The sequence below is a fragment of the Pelophylax lessonae genome, assembly GCF_965119305.1.
Source record: "Pelophylax lessonae genome assembly, chromosome: 3".
In the NCBI taxonomy this organism is placed as follows: domain Eukaryota; kingdom Metazoa; phylum Chordata; class Amphibia; order Anura; family Ranidae; genus Pelophylax; species Pelophylax lessonae.
The window spans coordinates 469,505,206-469,512,155 of NC_138770.1; the positions used below are offsets into that span (position 1 = coordinate 469,505,206).

Genomic DNA, 6,950 nt, shown 5'->3' on the forward strand with positions numbered 1-6,950 from the left:
TCAGAAAATCAAGTCTGTGTGAGTTGCTGCCATGTCGGAGGGCAGTTGCTCATTACCTTTCTTCAAGTAAATGTGCCGGAGGAAGGACTTTTGCTAAAAGCTCCTTGAGTTGTTGTACAAAGGAAGTGCCAGGGTAAGGAACTTCCATTGAAAGCTCCTCCAGATTCGATTAAATCTGGATTGTGATGTCTGTTAGTGGGTGGGTCAATGCTGCAGGCTCAGGCAGTGGCTTGCTACAAGAAGAAGAATTGTTGTCCCTGATGCTGCAGAAATGGTGGCACTGCAGGTATCAGTTGAGTGGACATATTTATTTATGCTGGTTCCTGGGTTTGACATACAGGTGGTCAGAACCCAGAGGGTATGTGTCAAGAGTTGCCCTTAGGGGGCTGAATTTGCAAAGTTATCTTTACGTGAATTATAGTAATGGATATATGTCAGGTAGGAAGGTCACCTCTGCCAGTGGCGGCCGGGGTGTTGGGGGCGCAGGGGCGCTGCCCCCCTATCCATGCATCCGGCCCCCTAATCTGCATGCGGGTGCTGGACGCATGGAGTTCAATGGGGATTTTTTTTAGTCACCTGATTAGAGCCAGAGGCTCTAATAGGCTTCGGCAAAGGGTGGACCCGGGGCGCAGAGCAGTGCGCCCTGAGCCCACCCATTGTGTGACAATAGCGAATGAAAATTCGCTATTGTCACACGGATCCTCCTCCTGACCAATCAGGAAGCGGGTCCGATACGCGCCTCCTGATTGGCCGAAAGGCAAACCCCATGCCATTGGCCGAGGAGGAGGCGGGAGGACTGAGGACTCAAGGAGACGCCGTGGGACTGAAGAGAAGCCGCCGCTACAGGTAAGTGCATTTCGGGGGGCTTGGCACGCTCGCATCTCTGCATTGAAAGGGGACACGCTGGAATCTCTGCATTGAAAGGGGGCACGCTGGCATCTCTGCATTGAATGGGGGCACGCTGGTATCTCTGCATTGAATGGGGGCACGCTGGTATCTCTGCATTGAAAGGGGGCACGCTGGCATCTCTGCATTGAAAGGGGGCATGCTGGTATCTCTGCATTGACAGGGGGCACGCTGGCATCTCTGCATTGAAAGGGGGCATGCTGGCATCTCTGCATTGAATGGGGGCACACGGGCATCTCTGCATTGAAAGGGGGCATGCTGGCATCTCTACATTGACAGGGGGCACGCTGGCATCTGTGCATTGAAAGGGGCACGCTGGTCTCTGTGCATTGAAAGGGGGCACGCTAGACTCTGTGCATTGAAAGGGGGCACGCTGGTCTCTGTGCATTGAAAGGGGGCACGCTTAACTCTGTGCATTGAAAGGGGGTACGCTATGCCTTATTACTGAAGGCCCCTTTCACACTTTTGTGACCTCAAAGTCAAGCAAACTTTTTTGCCGCAAAGCAATGCCTATTACATTTTTCTGTTTGCGCCCCCCCCAAAATATTTTGAGCACCAGCCGCCACTGACCTCTGCGGAGAGGATTTTCCCACTGTTAGTCAAATAGGATATGTAAAAATGCTGGAAATGTGCATTTTGCTCTTTTTTTTCCTTTGCAGGACTGCAAGGAGCATTTATGTCTTGGCTGAGGCATCCCATAGTGAAATTATGTAAATATGTGACTGTATTTTATTGTGTAGTATAGTTACTCAGAATGTGTTTGGTTATTTTACCCTACCAATCTCATCCTAGCTTGATGTTTCACACTAATCCAATAGTGATACAGTGTATTGGACAATGGGAGGAAACCATGCAGATCAGAGCAGGGGATATCCATACAGCCCTGGCCAATAGTCACATGAGGTGCCCTGGTGCATGCTGGCTGACTGTACTTATATCTGAGGTACATGTGGGGAACCGGGTCTTCGGCTGGATAGCAGAGTCCAGGTGGGGGGGTCTGCCTCTCTCCAGCACAGGCTGCCATGCGGTCTCAGGTGGTCCACCTGAGGGCCAGAAACAGAGATGCTGAAACCCAGGGACTCTTGAGTGCTGACTAGTGGAGGACCTCCATGGGTCTCGTCTGGTATCACGGAGGAAGGTGACCTGCGGACAGGGCCTTGTGAGTACTGACTTCCCAGAGGGATCCTAGATACTGTTGCTTTTAAAATCCCCAGGCTGTAAGCTGAAGGGGACACTGGCTAGTGTCCTGAAGTCACAGAGTTCACTGAGTCTGCTGCTAACACAAGCAAAGGACTTATTCTTCTCATGCGAGTGCTGTAAGCAGAAGATTTGCTATTCAGTTCAACTAAGTGAGGCCAAGCGAGAGTTGTCCTCACCTGTACATAGTTGAATTTGGAGTATCCCACTAATCCCTTCTCCTATCAAAGTTTTCCAAATAAAACACCAAAAACAAATCCTCTGACCATCTGGTCATTGGAGACAAGGAGTGAAAAAGTGTGTGAGCACCTGACAGTTTGTGAATATACCTGGTATCTGGAAACAGGATAATCAGAGGGTGACCCCCGTCAGATCCATACTCAGCAGCCACTACAGGGTTGTGCTACATGTAAAAACAAAAAAATACAGGGAAAGAGAGAGAGCACCACTGTCTAAGTTTAGTATTAGTGGGAGAATCAATAAACCAAAGTAGGTGATAGGTATTGCACTGACATATAGATGGATAGGCACAGCATATAAATATGAATTCTGTTAAAAGCGTCAGCAGATGGTGGCTTTTTGAAATTCTCCAATGGTATGAATTCGATAAAAAATGAGAAAGAGAACACATCACTCTTAGTGTAATATTTATAAGAAGTAGAAATGGGGCGGGATTTTAAATAGGTACACTATTGACTTCTCTTTTTGTATATATACATATATTTATCTAGACCCTCTCCCTGCCGCTGTTGGATTTTTGGAACTATAGTCCACCTTGACCAACTAATCTTCTCCACCAGTGAGTCAAACATCTTGGATTGGGCTACCCAGTTCATCCCACCGTCTGACATATATGTTCTTATTGCCTCTGCTATTGGGTATGTTCCCTTATCATTATGACTTATTTATGTCTAGTAACCTTGGTTAAAATATTGGCATGATTTATGTATGCCACTTGCCAATAATACCCCCTGCTCTCATTTTAAAACTCTTTTGTACCCCATTAGGGTTCCTCGACCTCTACATATATAGGCAGTACATATCCGCCTGGCGGGCTCGGTTTGCCTCTGGTCGGATTCATCAGTCGTCTCTTTGTAAGCAGCCATAGAGGTGGGACTACCCATGTCACTCAATTATAATACCCATTTGGATAAAATAATAATATATATTGTTTCTTCTTTTTTTTGTCTAAAAAAGATATGACTGTTAAACTTATGTACGCATGTATGTTAACAAAATGACTCAAACATATGTATATGCTCTATTGTACTTTTTTCTATTCTACAGTCATTACATTGATTGAAATTGTATACCCCTATACCCCTGAGGAAGCGGAATATCCCGTGAAACATGTCGGGTAGTGGGTATTCATTCTGAGGAAGTTTTCCTAGATATACAAGGGTGTTCCCTGGTCATCTGGTACATCCGTACGGTCTGCTACAATCATCCTAATGTTATAGCCTTGCTGACTTGTATTGTTTATCTGGACTGTCCTATGTAACTAAACTTTAATGTATGTTGTTGTCTTTTTATATTTGACTTTATAATAAAATGTATGATTTTATATAAAAAAATATGATGGTAAATCTTTGAATATTGGCTATTATTGGTCACAGATGGTACCTTTAAAATCCCACCCCATGCCCCACACCTCTTTCTACTTCCTATATGTCATTATTGGGATGTGGTACCTTTAATTTATTTACCTTTTTCTGAACTAATCCATATTTAACTGCTTAGTGTAATATTAGTAAAAAAACTATGGAAAAGATGTTAAAAATGCACTGACATGTAGATTATGGAACACATGCATTACTCAAGGGATCCAGCAGGGGGCATCCTTCTAATGGTCCCCAATGGAAATATATTAAAGTCAAAAAAGGAATGTTAGAAATCAATGAGAGTAAAATACTATGGGAAACTGATAACTTTGAGAGAAGTCTTCTGCTCACTAAACAAGCAGTTAATGGGGTAGATGTGGAGGGTTAAGGGGTGAGTCAATATGATCATGGGTTATTGTAGTAACAGGAAACTAGTAATATGGGATTTCAGAAAAGGAAAGTCAGTCCTTTGTTTCAGCACCCAAACAAATGTGCTTAGATACAGGAATTTTGTTGAGAACAAAGATGCCCACAATATATGCAACTTATGTAAACAAAATAATATGAGTTTATTAAAACATACGTTAAAAATCACATGTGCTCTTAATACATCAACATCATGTGAGTAAGCTGGGATGTTTAGGGGCACCAAAAGCTCAACACATTTTGGGGGAGTACCCCGCTTCTTTAGAAGGAAATAGGGAGACCAAACATTCTGAAATAAATTATATAATATACTATTATATGAGGTGTGGCAATTTAATTCCAGGAATGCCCACAGCGTGGCATTAAAATAAGCCATTCCTGCTGGGAGAAGACAGTGAATAACACTAGCGGCTGCAGCAGTCACTAACAATAATCACCAGAGAATCTGGCAGGCTGGTCGTCCCAAGCAGATTGATCGAATAACTTGGTGCATTCAGCCTGCCCCTTAACGGCTTTAATCTGCTGAACCGGCCTAGATTCAAACCATGCATGGCCAGCCTAAGATCTAGGTGGGTCCATCGGACCTTCCCACCCACCCCAAACCCCCCTCCTTAGGATATCGCTTAATCTGATTCAAAGAGGTGATTAGTACTGGACTCTTAAGCCACCCAGTGTTAATGAGAAGGTGGAGACTGAGCTCTTTGCACAGGCAGAAAGGGCTGCAAGGGCTAGGACAGTAATAATAAAAGATTTTAACTGCCCTGAATTTAACTGGCGTAATGGTACTGTTGGAACAGTAAAGAGGATGAAAATGTATAAAACTATTACAAGACAATTATATCTTGTAGTTTATGGAAATACAAATAATGCTCTGCTGGACCTAGTAACTTGAAACCATGAAGAACATTTTACCAACGTTCAAAAAAAAAAAAAAAATAAGACCTGGGTAGCAATGATCATAACATCATTTCCTTTAATGTAAGCTGTAAACAACAAGCACATACTAGAAAGAAAAAAAACACTTAATTTTACGATAGCAAATTTTCCAAAGATAAGAGCTGCTCTTCGTGACTTAGACTGGAAGGGAATATTGTCATCAAAGAACAGAGAACAGAAATGGGAATGTTTCAAATCAGCAGTATGCAAACACAATGCAAAATATATTCCCATGTGCAATAAGTTTAAAATGCTAAAAATAAAACCTACAGTATATGGCTCACATCCAAAGTTAGAAAAACTATAAATAATAAAAGGACATTTAAAAATATAAAAATGTAGGAACACTATTAGCATTTAAAATTTACAAAGGCAGACAGAGCAGTGCTTCTGCTGGGACTGATCAGTGCTGAGTGGGGAGAGAAAGCCCAGGATGGCGTCAGTGGGGAGATTAATGCATCCTTTTCTGGTCCATGAATTGGGGAAGCCAGAAGTACTAAAACTCCTAACAGATGCCGCTGTACCATCACCAGGCGAGGACCAGATTCTAATCCGAGTTCGTGTGTGTGGTATAAATCCAGTGGAGACTTATATCAGGGCTGGTGCTTACGATCGGAAGCCAAATTTGCCGTACACCCAGGCTCAGACGTTTCTGGAATAGTAGAAGAAGTAGGAAAAAGTGTAAGATTATTTAAGAAAGGCGATCGTGTGTTCACCAGATCAACTATTACAGAGCCTCTGAAGATACCATCTACCACCTTCCGGAAAACCTCAACTTTAAGCAAGGAGCCTCCATATCTGTCCCCTACTTCACCGCCTACAGAGCACTCCTTCAGAAAGCACATGGCAGATCTGGAGAGCTGGTCTTAGTACATGGTGCAAGTGGAGGGGTGGGAATAGCTGCTTATCAGATTGCCAGAGCCTACGGGTTCTGGGTATTTGGGACAGCCAGCAGCCCTGAGGGATTAAATTTAGTCCTACAAAACGGTGCTCACCAAGTTTTCAACCACAGAGATGAGGATTATATAGAGAAGATCCAGGAAGCAGCTGGAGGAGAAGGAACTAATGTCATCCTGGAAATGCTCTGTAATGTAAACCTGAGTTATGACCTGAAACTTCTGTCTGTTGGAGGCAGAGTCCTTATTATCGGCTGCAGAGGATCTATTGAAATAAACCCCAGAGACACCATTGCCAAGGAGTCCAGCATCATCGGAGTGTCACTCTTCAGCTCCACTAAGGAAGACTGGAAGGAGCCTGGCGCATCTCTCTTTGGAGGGATGGAGTCTGGTTGGGTGAAGCCCCTCCATCGGACCTGAATACCCCCTGGAGAAAGCTGTCCAAGCTCATGAAGACATCATACAGAGCAGCGGAGCCACCTGAAAGATGGTCTTCGTCATCTAAGTGGAATTTTCGTCCTCAGTCCAAAGAACACCAATAATTCTGTAAACTGATTAACCGGTATTAAAATAAGGACAATGAGCACTTATGTATTAAAGTTAATCTTGTTTGAATACTTGAACATTTTGGGGATCATTTATTCAATTCAAAAGATAGAAATAATGGAATTTTGCTTTAAAAAAAAGGTGTAGCACTTACATAAACATTATCAGACCTAAATATTCAACATGAGAAATCAGTAATGTCTCTCACATATAAAACATAAATAAAGTCTCTCCAAAATAAAATCCAAAATAAAATCTTGTGCTGTGGTTTTTTCTTTCCCCTGTTAATTTGTGCTTTCGGTGGAGTTTCACTCATTTTTGTGTTTAATAAAAGTCAGCAGCCACAAAAAGTGTAGCTGCTGACTTTTAATAAACACACACTCACCTGTCCCACGTTCCAGCGATGCGGCTGCCCCAAGCCTTGCTTCTCTCTGCGGCGCCG

At 43.3% G+C, this 6,950-nt stretch overlaps 1 pseudogene across 1 annotated transcript; it reads left to right on the plus strand.

Annotated features, from left to right (window-relative positions):
• Window positions 1–5,456: 5,456 nt before the first annotated feature.
• Window positions 5,457–6,644, plus strand: LOC309550996 (quinone oxidoreductase-like; annotated as a pseudogene). The gene has a single exon. The product of its transcript is annotated as a quinone oxidoreductase-like (transcript).
• The last annotated feature ends 306 nt before the right edge of the window (window positions 6,645–6,950 follow it).